The sequence below is a fragment of the Salmo salar genome, chromosome 09 (assembly GCF_965601325.2).
Source record: "Salmo salar chromosome 09, fSalSal1, whole genome shotgun sequence".
NCBI lineage: Eukaryota > Metazoa > Chordata > Actinopteri > Salmoniformes > Salmonidae > Salmo > Salmo salar.
The window spans coordinates 22,200,638-22,218,201 of record NC_138299.1 but is presented as its reverse complement, the minus strand read 5'-3'; positions in this window follow the sequence as shown (position 1 = coordinate 22,218,201).

Here is a 17,564-nt window from a genome sequence, read left to right as displayed (position 1 = left end):
AAATGTCGATCCATCCCTAACCCTAAAGTAGAGACAGATCCCACTAACAGTAAATGGTGATGAGGGGCTTTCCTCTCCTCAACTGACCACCATGCCTGTCCTGATATCTCCACTTATGCAGTGTGGGGGAGAGTCAAAGACAGTCCAATGATAATGTATCCAGATGTCTTGTTTATTTACCTAGTGAGTTCAAATGGTTTGGCGAACGACCCTGCTCACACCTCATTACATTTAAAAATAAAAACGCCTCATTCAATAGCACTGGTTTCCCGTCAGTTAAAGACTTAATGAAGTCAACCAATTGAGTGTTCAACTGTGCACTGGAATGTCATACTTGAGTGGAGAAAGTGGAGAATGAGAGAGGGGAAAGAAGACAACCTAGCTTCCCTCAGTCAAAACATACAGAAGTGATAACTGGTGACCAAAGAAGGGTTGAATGTAAACTTGTGGCTTTAATATGGCCGGTTACAATGACCATCACTTTGCAGATATCCAGTGCAGAGCCAAGCCTAGCATCTAATGGTTTTGTTGTTGGAATGGGGAGTACTCCAGACATGCAGAACTCCTGGCCCTCCACACTACATCCACATGCTCACAAGCTGCCTCCCACCATTGTTGTGTAAACCCTATCAAGGCCAAGGCATCTTGAAGCACTTGGAAACAAGAGTTCAGTCCCTCAGTCTTGGCATGCACCTGGCTATTTGCATAATGGTCCCTCTCAAATTCCCTGCAGGAATGCTCGATAAACAAGGACCACAAATCAAGATGGATGCCTCTGGCCCTCCACAGAGATATTGTACCATATTTGTTTGTTTGTTTGTTGATTTGTTAGTCCCCTCCCATGAGAAATTTAATATGGAGATAATTTATGTACACGATGAAGTCACAGAATCATCTTTATCAGTAGAAATCCTTTGGGACATCATCACTTTCCGACAATGTTCCCATTCTCAGGCAATGGCCTAAACCTAGCACTCGTGGGTGGTTAGCTCAAACCATTGGATTGCCTTGAATGTGTTGAGCTCCATTTCCTCTCCTGACTTAGACTTCCCCTCAGGAATAGAATGGTTATCTGTTATTCTGCTGGCCCATTTCAGGATAATTGTGCACAGACAGTACTGCGCCGTGTGGGACAAAGAACAGAAGTGTGGCCTGGCAGTTCTTAATGTCTGTAGAACATGACTGATGTTTCCTCCTGCTGGACAGCCTCAGGGCCCTCTGCTCCCCATTCCAACATTGGCTCCTGATTACCTGATTGGATGGCGCTGATTAACTGGCAACTCGATTGGCTGTAGGTATTTATCATCCGTGCTGATTGGGCTGACTGAGGGGCCAGTTTCAATCAGTGTTGAAGGACAGACATGCTCTCTCTCTCCCGGAGCAGTCTTGGCTAGACTTCTTCATGGGCTTCCATCCTCCTCTCCTTGAAGGCACCATGGAGGACTGACTTCATGTTACGTGCGATCGGTCCCTTAGGCCTGGGTCCAAAACCCTGGCAAACGTCAGCCGCACGGAGCATCCTCCTCAAAACGAGAACAAATGCGCTCTCCCTCAGCACATAACAGAGCACAGCGGCTGGCCAGTCACAACAGCTCTGACAAGGTGATGGATCGACTAAGTTACTTTAGTGGATATTTATCACCGTCGGTTCTGTCCCCTTCAGGACTTCCTGCTGCGCCAGGGCCAGCAGTGTGTGGTTTTATGACATGGTGACATTGTGGTGTTGTGGGGGATTGTAGGGGAAATGACGGTGACCCTGGGGGATGGGCGGCCGGGTGATGACAGCGCTCTGGCAGATCACTGGGGGTGGAATGTGTGCATGGGATGCTGCTGATTAAAGGATTTGTCTCCCTTTCTTTTTTCTCCTTTTCTCTCTTTCTCCCTCACTCTCTATATGTCTGTTACATATGACTTCCTATCTCTGGTTTGCACTGAGACCTGGAACTCATCCCCCTAGAACTCATTACCCATGTTGGGACGCTCTGAACGACTCCAATCTGAACGAGGCCCAGAGCAGAGACCATTCCTGCAGCTTCCCACTGTACAAGGGTGAGAGATCTCCATACCCGCAGCTTCACCACCACAACTTGCCTACATAGGATAGACTATGGGTGTTGCAAGTGGCTGTGAATGCTTTAAAATACAGAGATATCTGATACCAATCCATGGGAGGGGAAGTCACTAGTGTCTACAGAATGTGAGATATTTAGGGTGTTTGAATGTTAATGTTCTCACTGAAATATAGCCTACGTCTTCCTTAAAAAACAAAACAGCCAACGTGTTATGCGAGACCCGTTTTGAAAATGTACATAAACCCTATAGCTTACATAATGTAGGCTGTCAGACATGTACAGAATCTTTCATCCTCTTTCATTCAAAATCTAAAAAACTAGGAATGGACTTGGAAAGATGTTTGGAGGTAGATGGAGTGCTCCCCAGTCTGCTGCTGTCTGTGTTTATATATGGTGTTACAGTAAGCCACCTTGATTCATGGGGGTTAGTGGTCCTGCTGGGATGTGCAGCCGTATTATTTTCAGTTTGTCGGGAAACATTTACAGTCCTCATATTTCCTCTGCACTGCCTGGCTCTCTGAAGCCCAGTCCTCAATTGTTTGATGAACAACTCCCCCCCCCCCCCCCCCCCCCCCACCCTCCCCGTCTCTCTCTCCAGGGTCCCCCGCCACCGCCATATCAGGTATGAATCGGTTGTAAAGTGGAGTCCACGCCGTCTTTGGGAACAGGACTCATGTAAAAGTATGGAGAACAAACAACGCGGAACGGCACAGTGTTTTCTCCTGGTCCCATAAACATGGCCATGTCAAATTGTCCCATTTACTGCAAACGCATGTTAAAACACTTTATATACATCTTCACTCATGCAGGAGGACATGGTACTGTTTAGGCCGTCTCCTCCTGGTGTGTGTGAATGGCGGGGACCTTGCTGCGAAGCCATTGGAGGGGGAGGGCTCTGCTGAAGGTCAAGGTCAAAGTCAGTGTCATGAATTCAGTCTGAACAATGAAAGCCTTTCTGCCAGCCAGACCTTGGCGTATGTCAAGGCCCTCAAAGATGTGAACATACCCTCAACAGATCCTTCTGAAGGGCCCTTCAGAGGGATCTGTTGAGGGTATGTTCACATCTCTCAGGGCCTTGACATACGCCAAGGTCTGGCTGGCAGTGCCCAGGAATGGGTTTGGCACCAGCCCCCTTTCCAACCGCTGTGACTGACTGCAGGCTTACAGAATGATCCAGGCCACTCAGCCAGACCTGAACCCAGCTAGGTTCAAGAGAGCACTGCTACTCTTCAAAGAGCTTTGTTCAGACTCAACACAAATACTGTATGAGAGAGTGGATGTCTCCAGTCATGGATCTGCATGGAGAGAGTAGGCTACAGTGTATTTTATTTATTTATATGTATATATATGGTGCTATTGTAAATGTCCTGCTTCTGTTGCAGTTCCACTGGTGACACTCACACTGGGGTTAATTTATCATTTTTTTTTACTAGCCTCAGTAAATCCCCTGGAATGGGATACTGCTGTAACAGTAGATGACAATGAACATTGTCCTTACCAGGAACCTTGTTTTATGGAAATTCAAAGTAGTGTTGGTTTAAGTTAGATTTAGTGCAATCTGCAGTCATAAATTAGTGAGATATACATTCTCTGTCTCTTGTCACTGAGCCTGCTCTGCCTGGATTATTTCAACCGTTCCTCATGGAGAGGCTGAGCCTGGTTCTCCACTGTCGACACAGACAGACGACAGTGGTTGTGCTGTGGTCTGTGTGCGAGGCTCTCCATGTCAAGGAGAAGTGGCGTGGTGGTGGGAGCCTCGTTCAGAGAGCGGAGTGAGCAGTGTCTCTGTGAGAGTTGATATCACACAGTTTATCTAGTCTGTGGAGAATTGATTCGTATTGTTTGTTTGCCCGCTCTCCCCCCAACTAGAGGGACACGTATGACAACAACTGAACAACCACATCAATAGCAATGTCTGGCAACCACATGTATCACCATGTCTCATAAGCCCACTATCAGACCTCTTTGTGTGGGTCAGTCAGTAATGGTAATGATGTTTTGTTGCTAGAGCAATCACACACAACGTAGACAGGAGGGGAGTAGACTAAGATAAAAAGAGGACGGGTTTAAAAGGATCATCAACGACAGGACGTAGACATTTGCCAAATAAGGTAGCTGCTCAGGCTGGCATCTAGATTGGCCAGGACAGTGGTGCATGTAACTGGGCTGGCATGGTGCCACACTGAGCAGGGCTGAAGCTACGCAGGCGAAACTGACGGACCTGCCTTGCTGGGAGACCGAAGGGCTGGTTGGAGGATGGGTGGGGTGAGATGGAGGGGTCCCCAGAGGAACCAGGGGGAATACACCTGCTGAAAACTGCTGAGTGAGTTAAGTGTGTTCCTGTTTGTCTGGCCCTGGCGTGGGTAGCATCCTCTGCCAAGCCTTCTCAACAGCCTGCAGATCCATGGAACCACCTTGGTCGTGGGGTAACAGAGAACAGGGCGAGGCTCTGTTCAACACGACTGGAAGATTGACTGAATGCTATTAGGTACTACTGCCTCCATGCCCACCACCACTCAATCTAGATGAGGCTGGGATGTGTGGTAAGGCTGTCTGCACGCACAGGGTAGTTCAGAAATGTTTCAGCTTGACAGCTTATCTAATGTATTTTGAGGGTGCATGCAAGGTAAGGTAGCATGTGTATAATCTCATAATGGTCTGGACAGATGAGATGTAGTCATTGTTTATGTCTGTAAGTTGTTGTTCGTATGTATCAGGTCGTTTTTTGGAGTGTATAAAAAGGGGGATTTTTTTTTTTTTAAATCTCACTGCTTGGAAGTATTTATTTCACTAAAAAATGAACCTGTTCATGAATGTCCTTGATCCCCACTGTCCTCTCAGTGTTGAGCTAATTCCTGATTATTGTATGAGGGCAAAGGTCGATCATTTCCATGCTTCTCTCCATCTCTCAAAACATTATGACACTGTTGGCCCTTTAGTTATTACCAGGTGCTATCTGGATGTGAAGTAATACTCCCACCATCCTCTCTGCTTTCTGTGTTAGTGCTGTGGGTCAGTACAGGAGCCTCTTCCTGTTTGAAAGTGTCAGCCACCCAATAGGATAATGAGGATAACATCCAGTGCACTCTGGGGAGGACATTAAAGGCCAGATACATGGGAAGGGCCACAGCCATGGCAGACAGTGTTGACTTTGTTCGGGGTGGGAGCCATGAGAAGAGCTGGCTGTATATATTTTTTTAATGGATTGGACGAGAAGCCTCAGCAGCGGATGTCCTCTGAAAGTCGTAACACTGTTCGAACAGGAACATCAGGGAGAATTTTGTAAACATATGCCTTTTTAACAACTACCTTTACGCTTTCAGTTAGATGATCTGGGACTTTCACAGCTTCCTTCTTCTCTACCAAGAAACGTTTCTTGGACAGATTTCAGACATTTTAGTAAGCCATGGTAAAATGTGACAAGGTTGAGAGACGGCATTGTTATTAGCTTATGTATTAAAGCAGCTGTAATTTCAAACTTGCCTCAGACATTTTGACTGATTTGAACATTAGAATATCCATGAATCAGACATCAAAGATGAGAAACATCTGGAGATGACTTAACGTTATAATGTATTATTACTCTAATAATTACCAGTGAAAACATCAACGTCAGATGAATAGAATGAAATGGCATCATCTTGATGTCCAAAAGAGGAAGAAATGTTTTCTGGGAATCTCAGTATGCACTTCATATGAGTTCATGAATTGAAAATACACATATTTAGGGCCTCCCGAGTGGCGCAGTGGTCTAAGGCACTGCATCACAGTGCTTGAAAGATGATCTACAGACCTGGGTTCGATCCCAGGCTGTGTCACAACCGGCCGTGACCGGGAGTCCCATAGTGTTTGGCCGGGGGGGGTTACTTGGCTCATCGCGCTGTAGCAACTCCTTGTTGTGGGCCTGGCGCCTGCAGGCTGACTTCAGTTTGTTTCCTCTGACACACATTGGTATGACTGGCTTCCGGGTTAAGCGGGCGGGTGTTGTTTCGGAGGACACATGACTCAACCTTCACCTCTCCCGAGCCCGTTGGAGTTGCAGTGATGAGACAAGATCGTAATTGAATATCATGAAATTTGGGAGAAAAAAAGAGGGTAAAATACAACAAAAATATATACATATATTCTTGATGGACAAGAGGAGAGTCTGACAGGCTCCTGATTTGTTTGCTTCCTTTGGACAGGGCTGTAGTTCAGGAAGGCCCGTTGGTGTTCTTTCTCCAGGATGCAGAGACCCAGAACCTGATCGGATGGGTGTTGATTTGCAGGGCATTGTGGGGTGGCAGGTGGAAAGGAAATAGTAACAGCTGCTGGAGGCCTTAACTGAGAGGACAGTAGGTGAGTTATGATTCATGATTTGTAGCAGGGATGGATTGAGTTTACTGTAAATTCTTTCTCTCCCTCTCTCACACACACACACACAGTGTTTATGTAATCCAGTCCAGCCTCCCCATACACTATATGAATCAAGTCTGAAATCTGATTCATGCAGGATGGAGCCATTCTGACGTCGCTGACATCACAGTCTTGACCCCTTTCTCTCTCTGTCTCTGCTTTTTCCCAGTGTCACTCTTTACAGGGCCAATTAGCAGCGATAATTCATTAAAGTCATGGAAGCCCCATTACCTTTTGAAGAATCCCATTCCAGACTGCTGCTGTCACAGAGGGGGCTGTCAACCTCAGCCTGGCTCTCAGCATCAGGTCAGCCAGCCAGTCAGCCCAGCCAGACAGCCCAGCCTGGAGGGAGATTCAAAATGTCAGATATGCTACACTGTGCATGCACACCATGGTTTGGACATTTTATTTTCCATCTGATTAGTCAATCTTTGATCTGTGTGTTGAGTCTTAAGAGAACTCTGGCAAGACTAAGCTTTCTGCGGCGTAAACATTATATCAGAGCAGCCCTTGACCATAAAGGCTTCTTCAATGAGGTTTGGCATGGAAATGAACTTGAACGAATACATTTATGACATAATGCCATTCGTTTAGCCATAACTTTAATCCAAGTTAGGATATGAGCATGACCAGTTAGCTATTTCTAGACTGCAACACTCATGTGACAGAGTTTTGGAAGTGACCGTGATGATTCATGTCCTTATTTCAATGAAACTGGCTTCTGTGTGTTGCATATTATATATTTGGTCTACATATTTGGATATAATATGATCTTATGATATAAAAAGCATACTGTACATTCCAAATTACTTACCTGTACAGCACTTATTGCAGTTCTCATTTTCAGAATTAGCTTGTACAGTATACTCCATACTTCTTTCATCCCTTCGCTCAAGACCAAAGATGTCATAACAATGTACTTAAAAAAGTGACCTAATGCAGTATTTTTGAGATTTTGCACCTTTGCCTAAGCTATTTGAGTATTCTATATTTAGTTAGGTCTTGGACAGTCCACATAACAGGTTGATTCCAGATGTGGTCCTGCATGCCTTTCTGAATAATACTTTGTAAAGATTTCCAAGTTAAAAGATACATTTTATCTGACAACATCTATCATCATTAAACATGATGCAACGATCTGATAAGCACATCAGTCTCCAAGCAGCAACCATGGAGTCATTCCTCTCCTCTCCTCAGTAGACTGCTGCACAGATGGTTGGACCCCTTATCAAGGGATCACAGCCAGAAATGATTCAGCTTCTCGTCACACAGTCACAGACTATCCATAAGAGGAATGAAAACACAAATGTGGCTGAAGGAAACAGCAGGATGAACACAAACATGGCCACTACTACAGCCCTTAGTGTAATCCAACCCTTATGGAAAGCACTGGTTTCTCTGCCAACTCTCCTCTGCTGTCTGTTTCATGAGTGAGGAAATTCTGTCTTGTTAGAATGTGCATAGTCATGGTGCCAAACGCCACAGAGTCTGTGTTTATTTTCAAAGGGAGCCGGAGAATGCTCTGGATACATCCATGGTAAACAGGGCTGTATATTAGTGCCACAGGCCAGTCCTTGTCCTAATTTGTGAATACTGGCTGTCTTTCATCAGCTCACTCAAAACACTATATTTTGTGAAACAATTGACTGCCTTATGGTCTACTTCCAAAGATACACACTTCATTTAAACACACTCTTTTCTGAATGAAACGTATGATTCCCAACAGCCATAGGGCAGCTAAAGAGCATTACCTCTACACCTTCCAGACAGTAAATGACAAGTTGTAACCTATATTTGTACAGTACGTCACCCTGTTTATGTAACTCTTCTCATTTGCAAAAGGAAGCATAGGTACATTATCTGAGGATCTATATAAAATATTATGTGAGAAAAATGTATGCAAAACGATGGAACGTTATAAAATGCTTGTTTAATTACTCAGAGTTTACCTGCTTTCTGCCCACATTCCAGGAGCCAGCACAGTTAAGTACCAAATGCTGAAAGATAATCGTGAAATATTATCTTGTTCGTTCACAGGTCCTGATATTTGTGGTGTCTGTCATCAGGTGCCTTTCTCCTCAGCTGTCACCCTGCCCTTTATAATTCAATTCTCAATAGAACAATGTCCTGCATGGGCCAAGTCTGGAAAGGACAGTAAAAGGACTGAAACTGGGTGACTCACTTTTACAGGAGAGGGTTTTGAGATCACGACGATATGAAGGAAACATGATTAATATCAGAAAGATTCCTACATGAGCTGGCTGGTCTAGAGGTAATGCCGCAGCCTCCTGCACACGTCTACAGTGTCAGAAGAAATACAAATCTGGCCTACTACCCTTTAATCCGGCCTACTTCCCTTTAACTCAACCTCTCTCTTATCTTTCCCCATCGTCTTCCTCTCTTACTATCCGTCCACCATCATTGCAAACAGTATAACGCATGGCACTTACGACCATAGCTACTCCTCTAGTACAGTTCTATGACACTCCTGTTTCTGGCATGTCTCTGCGTTTGCCCCCTCACCATGGGTTTTAGAGTGTGTGTATTTTCAAGTTGAATCTAAATGGTGAGATATGCAAAGTATTCCTGAGGAGTGATGATTATGGTGCACATCTGGTGTAAATGTGTGAGTGAACAAATCAAATGTTATTGGTCACATACACATGGTTAGCAGATGTCAATGCGAGTGTTGGCGAAATGATGTGCTGTGCTTCTAGTTCCGACAGTGCAGTAATATCTGACAAGTAATCTAGCAAATTCACAACGACTACCTTATACATACAATGTAAGGGGATGGAATAAGAATATGTATATATACTGCTCAAAAAAATAAAGGGAACACTTAACAAACACATCCTAGATCTGAATGAAAGAAATAATCTTATTAAATACTTTTTTCTTTACATAGTTGAATGTGCTGACAACAAAATCACACAAAAATAATCAATGGAAATCCAATTTATCAACCCATGGAGGTCTGGATTTGGAGTCACACTCACCACAGGCTGATCCAACTTTGATGTAATGTCCTTAAAACAAGTCAAAATGAGGCTCAGTAGTGTGTGTGGCCTCCACGTGCCTGTATGACCTCCCTACAACGCCTGGGCATGCTCCTGATGAGGTGGCGGATGGTCTACTGAGGGATCTCCTCCCAGACCTGGACTAAAGCATCCGCCAACTCCTGGACAGTCTGTGGTGCAACGTGGCGTTGGTGGCTGGAGCGAGACATGATGTCCCAGATGTGCTCAATTGGATTCAGGTCTGGGGAACGGGCGGGCCAGTCCATAGCATCAATGCCTTCCTCTTGCAGGAACTGCTGACACACTCCAGCCACATGAGATCTAGCATTGTCTTGGATTAGGAGGAACCCAGGGCCAACTGCACCAGCATATGGTCTCACAAGGGGTCTGAGGATCTCATCTCGGTACTTAATGGCAGTCAGGCTACCTCTGGCGAGCACATGGAGGGCTGTGCGGCCCCCCAAAGAAATGCCACCCCACACCATGACTGACCCACCGCCAAACCGGTCATGCTGGAGGATGTTGCAGGCCGCAGAACGTTCTCCACGGCGTCTCCAGACTCTGTCACGTCTGTCACGTGCTCAGTGTGAACCTGCTTTCATCTGTGAAGAGCACAGGGCGCCAGTGGCGAATTTGCCAATCTTGGTGTTCTCTGGCAAATGCCAAACGTCCTGCACGGTGTTGGGCTGTAAGCACAACCCCCACCTGTGGACGTTGGGCCCTCATACCACCCTCATAGAGTCTGTTTCTGACCGTTTGAGCAGACACATGCACATTTGTGGCCTGCTGGAGGTCATTTTGCAGGGCTCTGGCAGTGCTTCTCCTGCTCCTCCTTGCACAAAGGCGGAGGTAGCGGTCCTGCTGCTGGGTTGTTGCCCTCCTACGGCCTCCTCCACGTCTCCTGATGTACTGGCCTGTCTCCTGGTAGCGCCTCCATGCTCTGGACACTACGCTGACAGACACAGCAAACCTTTTTGCCACAGCTCGCATTGATGTGCCATCCTGGATGAGCTGCACTACCTGAGCCACTTGTGTGGGTTGTAGACTCCGTCTCATGCTACCACTAGAGTGAAAGCACCGCCAGCATTCAAAAGTGACCAAAACATCAGCCAGGAAGCATAGGAACTGAGAAGTGGTCTGTGGTCCCCAACTGTAGAACCACTCCTTTATTGGGGGTGTCTTGCTAATTGCCTATAATTTCCACCTGTTGTCTATTCCATTTGCACAACAGCATGTGAAATTTATTGTCAATCAGTGTTGCTTCCTAAGAGGACAGTTTGATTTCACAGAAGTGTGATTGACTTGGAGTTACATTGTGTTGTTTAAGTGTTCCCTTTATTTTTTTGAGCAGTGTATAAATATATGGATGCGCAATGGCCGTGCAGCATAGGCAAGATGCAATAGATGGTATAAAATACAGTATATACATATGAGATGAGTAATGTAGGATATGTAAACACTATTAAAGTGGCATTATTTAAAGTGACTAGTGATACCTTTATTAAATCAATTTATTAAAGTCGCCAATGATTTGAGTCTGTATGTTGGAGCAGCTTCCCTATGTTAGTGATGGCTGCTTAAAAGTCTGATGGCCTTGAGATAGAAGATGTTTTTCAGTCTTTGATGCACCGGTACTGACCTCGCCTTCTGGATGATAGCGGGGTGAACAGGCAGTGGCTCGGGTGGCTGTTGTCCTTGATGATCTTTTTGGCCTCCCTGTTACATCGGGTGCTGTAGGTGTCCTGGAGGGCAGGTAGTTTGCCCCCGGTGATGCGTGGTGCAGACCACACTACCCTCTGGAGAGCTTTGCGGTTGAGGGCGGTGCAGTTGCCTTACCAGGCGGTGATACAGCCCGACTGGATGTTCTCGATTGTGCATTTGTAAACGTTTGTGAGCGTTTTGGGTGACAAGCCAAATTTCTTCAGCCTCCTGATGTTGAAGAGGCGCTGTTGCACCTTCTTCACCATGCTGTCTGTGTGGGTGGACCATTTCAGTTTGTCTGTGATGTGTACGCCGAGGAACTTAAAACTTTCCACCTTCTCCACTACTGTCCCCTCGATGTGGATAGGGGTGTGCTCCCTTTACTGTTTCCTGAAGTCCACGATCATCTCCTTTGTTTTGTTGACATTGAGTGAGAGGTTATTTTCCTGACACCACACTCCGAGGGCCCTCACCTCCTCCCTGTTGTTGTTGGTAATCAAGCCTACCTCTGTAGTGTTGTCTGCAACTTGATGATTGAGTTGGAGGCGTGCATGGCCACACAGTCATAGGTGAACAGGGAGTACAGGAGAGGGCTGAGAACGCACCCTTGTGGGGCCCCAGTGTTGAGGATCAGTGGAGATGTTGTTTCCTACCTTCAACACTTGGGGGCGGCCTGTCAGAACGTCCAATTCCAGTTGCACAGGGAGGGGTCAAGACCCAGGGTCTCAAGCTTAATGATGAGTTTGGAGGGTATGGTGTTGAATGCTGAGCTGTAGTCAATGAACAGCATTCTTTGTTTCTTTTTTTGAAATCTTTTTTTTCTTTAATTATATATATTTTTACCCCTTTTTTCTCCCCAATTTTGTGGTATCCAATTGGTAGTAGTTACAGTCTTGTCTCATCGCTGCAACTCCCGTACGGACTCGGGAGAGGCAAAGGTCGAGAGCCATGCGTCGTCCGAAACACAACCCAACCTAGCCACACTGCTTCTTGACACAACGCACATCCAACCCGGAAGCCAGCCGCACCAATGTGTCGGAGGAAACACCGTACACCTGGCGACCTGGTCAGCGTGCACTGCGCCCGGCCCGCCACAGGAGTCGCTAGTGCGCGATGAGACAAGGATATCCCTGCCGGCCAAGCCTTCCCTAACCCGGACGACGCTGTGCGTCGCCCCATGGACCTCCCGGTCGCGGCCGGCTGCGACAGAGCCTGGGCTCGCACCCAGAGTCTCTGGTGGCACATGAACAGCATTCTTACATAGGTATTCCTCTTGTCCAGATGGGATAGGGCAGTGTGCAGTGTGATGGCGATTGCATCGTCTGTGTACGTATTGGTGCGGTAAGCAAATTGAAGCGGGTCTAGGGTATCAGGTAGGGTGCAGGTGGTATGATCCTTGACTAGTCTCTCAAAGCACTTCATGATGACAGAAGTGAGTGCTATGGGGCAATAGTTTCTTGGGAACAAGAACAATGGTGGCCATCTTGAAGCATGTGGGGACAGCAGACTGGGATAGGGATTGATTTGAATATGTCCGTAAACACACCAGCCAGCTGGTCTGCGCATTCTCTGAGGACGTGACTAGGGATGCCGTCTGGGCCTGCAGCCTTGCGAGGGTTAACATGTTTAAATGTTTTACTCACGTCGGCCACGGAGAAGGAGAGCCCACAGGCTTTGGTAGCGGGCCGTGTCGGTGGCACTGTATTGTCCTCAAAGCGCGCAAAGAAGTTGTTTAATTTGTCTGGGTGCAAGACCTTGATGTCGGCGACGGGGCTGGTCTTCTTTTTGTAATCCGTGATTGACTGTAGACCCTGCCACATATGTCTTGTGTTTGAGCCGCTGAATTCCGACTCCACTTTGTCTCTATACTGACGCTTTGCTTGTTTGATTGCCTTGCGGAGGGAATAACTACACTATTTGTATTCGGACATGTTTCCAGTCGCCTTGCCATGATTAAATGCGGTGTTTTGCCCAAATGCTGCCATCATTCCACAGTTTCTGGTTAGGGAAGATATTAATAGTCACAGTGTGTCACGGGTGTCATAGGGTAGAGACCAAGACGTAGCGGGGAAATGTACACTCATCTTCTTTTTATTGGTGAAGAAGGAAAACACAAAATACATATACAAAACAAAACACAAACGAACTGGACAGTCTCGTCAGGCAAACAGCTAAACAAGAACAATCTCCCACAAAAAACACATGAAAAACAAACTCCTAATTATAGGACCCTCAATCAGAGGCAACAATAACCAGCTGCCTCCAATTGAAGGTCCAACCCCAATAAACTAAACATAGAAATACAAAAGACTAGATAGAACATAGAACAAACTAACAAACCCCGGACTAATAAATCAAATACCCCTCTACCGAAACACATACACAAAACACACCCTGAACCACATAAATCAAACACCCCCTGCCACGTCCTGACCAAACTACAATAACAAATAACCCCTAAACTGGTCAGGACGTGACACAGTGGGTACAACATCTCCAATGCACTTCCTAATAAACTCACTCACCGAGTCAGCGTATACGTTGACGTTATTGTCTGAGACTACCCAGAACATATCCCAGTCCACGTAATCTCATGCTATTCATGTAGAATAGCATGAGATTAGCTATAAAACTGCACATTTTTCTCTATACCCCATGGCAATTGTAGAGTTCCTGGAAATTAGCTTTAAAAATGCTAAATTATCTCAGCCTCATGGCAAAATGTGTAGAATTGTAGAAAGTTAGCAGTTTTGGGGCCTTGCTCAGACCTCGCTGGCGGCCCCTGTGAAACTGTGGTACGCCACTGGTAAGGGGGCAGACTGATAACCCACTGATGTGTCCATGATCCCACCACCCCCTCGCCCCTGCCTTCATCAATTCATAAGGAAGGCCCTTACCATCTCATGACTACTGGGTCAACCCATACATTTAAGACAATGGACATTGACAAAGTATCCGGAAAAACTACAGATCATTCTTTGTTAAGGGTGACTGTTTGAGACGAAGAGATGTTTGGCTGCAGGTCATTCAAGATATCTGGAGTCATAAGGGAGAATATAGTGACTGAGTGCACAAAAGAAAATCACCTTTCCTGGCACTTGGGCTGTGTAGCAGCATGTCTGTCTGCGGGCTTATTAAAACTTGGCTCCTTAATGACCGTTCGCCCTTGAAGCCCGCTGGGTGCTCAGCAGCGCTCAGGAGCCGAGACCATGCAGCACAAAGCCTCTCTTCCTGCTCTCTCCTGACTACTCAACTCTATGTAGCCCCCATAGGCTGCATGGGGGAATTATGATACAAATATCTTGATATCAAGTTCTCCTAATATAAACACAGTGCAGTACAGTAAACACACGGTGGTTGTTTCGTCAACATGTTATGCAGATATGTGCTTGTTGAGAAGGCATAGTTATTGATAGGAGGGGGTGTATGTTTCCTATGTTTCCTTTTCTTTGCATGGTAAACAGCAGAGATGTGGACTCAAGTGACATGACTTAGACTCGAGTCAGACTCGAGTCACAAATATGATGACTTGCAACTCGACTTTGACTTTAACACCAATGACTCGTGACTTGACTTGGACTTGAGCCTTATGACTCGACCTGACTTGATACCCTCCCCAATCCCAAATATTAAAAATGATGCTATTAAAAAAGTGTGCAGCGCATCAACTCTTCATTTAACGGATTACAGTTTGAATCGGACAGCAGCCAATCAAATTGTGCCAGCTTGAGAAAAAGTTGTGCGTGGCAGAGCAGAGGAACGTCGGCGAGTGAATTCAGATGGAGCCCTTGGAAAGATGATACCCACAATTATTATTTTCAGATATAAAGACGACGCTGTATCAACAAAAAACGGATTGCAACTTGCAAAACATGCGGGAAGAAAATTACAGACAGAGGCGCAACAATTTCCAACTTTGTTCGACATTTGAAGCTGCACAAAGAACGGTAAGTCGTGGCTAATATAGCCGACAGCTATATATTTTTTACTTTACTGGTGTATCATGTAGGCTGACGTAACATTAAATCAATGAGTCTCACTTCTGAGTTGTCTTGGCTGTGTGCTTAGGGTTGTTGTCCTGTTGGAAAGTGAACCTTCGCCCCAGTCTGAGGTCCTGAGTGCTCTGGAGCAGGTTTTCATCAAGGATCTCTCTGTACTTTGCTCCGTTCATCTTTGCCTCGATCCTGACTAGTCTCCCAGTCCCTGTCACTGAAAAACATCCCCACAGCATGATGCTGCCACCACTATGCTTCACCGTAGGGATGGTGCCAGGTTTCCTCCTGACGTGACACTTGGTATTCAGGAGTTCAATCTTGGTTTCATCAGACCAGAGAATCTTGTTTCTCATGGTTTAAGAGTTTTTAGGTGCCTTTTGGCAAATTCCAAGCGGGCTGTCATGTGCCTTTTACTAAGGAGTGGCTTCCGACTGGCCACTCTACCATAAAGGCCTAATTGGTGGAGTGCTGCAGAGATGGTTGTCCTTCTGGAAGGTTCTCCCATCTCCACAGAGGAACTCTGGAGCTCTGTCAGAGTGACCATCGGGTTCTTGGTCACCTCCCTGACCAAGGCCTTTCTCTCCCGATTGCTCAGTTTGGCCAGGTGGCCAGCTCTAGGAAGTCTTGGTGGTTCCAAACTTCTTCCGTTTAAGAATGATGGAGGCCACTGTGTTAATGGGGACCTTCAATACTGCAGACATTTTGTGGTACCCTTCCCCAGATCTGTGCCTCGACAAAATCCTGTCTCGGAGCTCTATGGACAATTCCTTCAATGCGATGTCTTGGTTTTTGCTCTGACATGCACTGTCAACTCTTGGACCTTATATAGACAGGTGTGTGCTTTTCCAAATCATGTCCAATCAATTGAATTTACCACAGGTGGACTCCAATCAAGTTGTAGAAACATCTCAAGGATGGTCAATGGAAACAGGATGCACCTGAGCTCAATTTCGTGTCTCATAGCAAGGGATCTGAATACTTATGTAAATAAGGTATTTCTGTTTTTGTTTTTTAATAAATTTGATAGAAATTCCAAAAACCTGTTTTCGCTTTGTCATTATGGGGTATTGTGTGTAGATTGCTGAGGAAATTGTTTTATTTAATCCATTTTAGAATAAGGCTGTAACGTAACAAAAGGTGGAAAAAGTCAAGGGGTTAGGGAGCAAATTAATCATAGTGGGCAGTACAAGCAAGGAGGAGGGGAGAGCCAACCAAGAGCTAGCGAGAGCCTATTGACGCGTTCTACCAAGTATTTGCATATTTCCGTTAGGGAATGCCTACTCTATGAAGTGCACGTGTGCAATAACTCAATTCTCCCTTGCACTCATTCTAAACAATTCAATTTTCCTCCTTCTAAACAATTACATTTTCCTCCTTCTAAACATGGCCATTTTCTTAAAACTTTGGCAAAGGGTAAAGTCGACAAAACTTAGTCCATATCATCGCGTTTGTAACAGATCTAGTTCTGGAAACAGAAAACTGTGTTGATATCAAATGTTTAACCGATGAGAAAAATATCAGAATGTCGACCAAATTCCATCTCCCTCCATCTTCCCCCACTGCCGGCCACTGGGCTTCCTCTCACCACCATATTTAGTAGTGAGTAGAAACGCCAACCGGATGCTTCACATTTATACATCCGGTGAAATATCTGACTCATTGTTCCATCTGTGGCATTACCCTTCTGGAGTCTAATGATTAGTTATGGTTAGTAGCTATGTTTCCATCCAATTTGCAACAAATTTTCATTCAAATATTCAAAAATCTGCATAAAGAAAATATGCTCATTTTCCCACAAGTGGTGTTTCCACCAAACAGACTTGTTGCAAGATAAAAATCAGTGCGTGATGCCATAGTGCACACAAAAAATAAATACAATAATGATTTAAGGAACTCAGTTTGGCTTTAAACTTACTTGGGGCTCCCGAGTGGTGCAGTGGTCTAAGGCACTGCATCTCAGTGCAAGAGATGTCACTACAGACCCTTGTTCGATTCCAGGCTGTATCACAACTGGCTGTGATTGGGAGTCCCATAGGGCAGCGCACAATTGCCCCAGCGTCGTCCGGGTTTGGCTGTGGTAGGCCGTCATTGTAAATAAAAATGTGTTCTTATCTGACTTGCCTAGTTAAATAAAGGTTAAATGTAAAAAATAAAATATACTCTTGAAAGTTGTAAAAATAGAATGCACAAGGTGCAACTTTGAAATTGGGTAGTGCATCATCAGTTCCTCTTGTCATGTTAGTTTTAGAGAGATATTTATAACGTGTCAGAAATGTCCAGATCAACTAGCCATGTCAGCTAATGTTTTTTGATGTAGGTTTTTTAGCCCATAGATATTATGTTTTAGTATTTCAAATATCAAAATGTGTAGAATAGCAGGA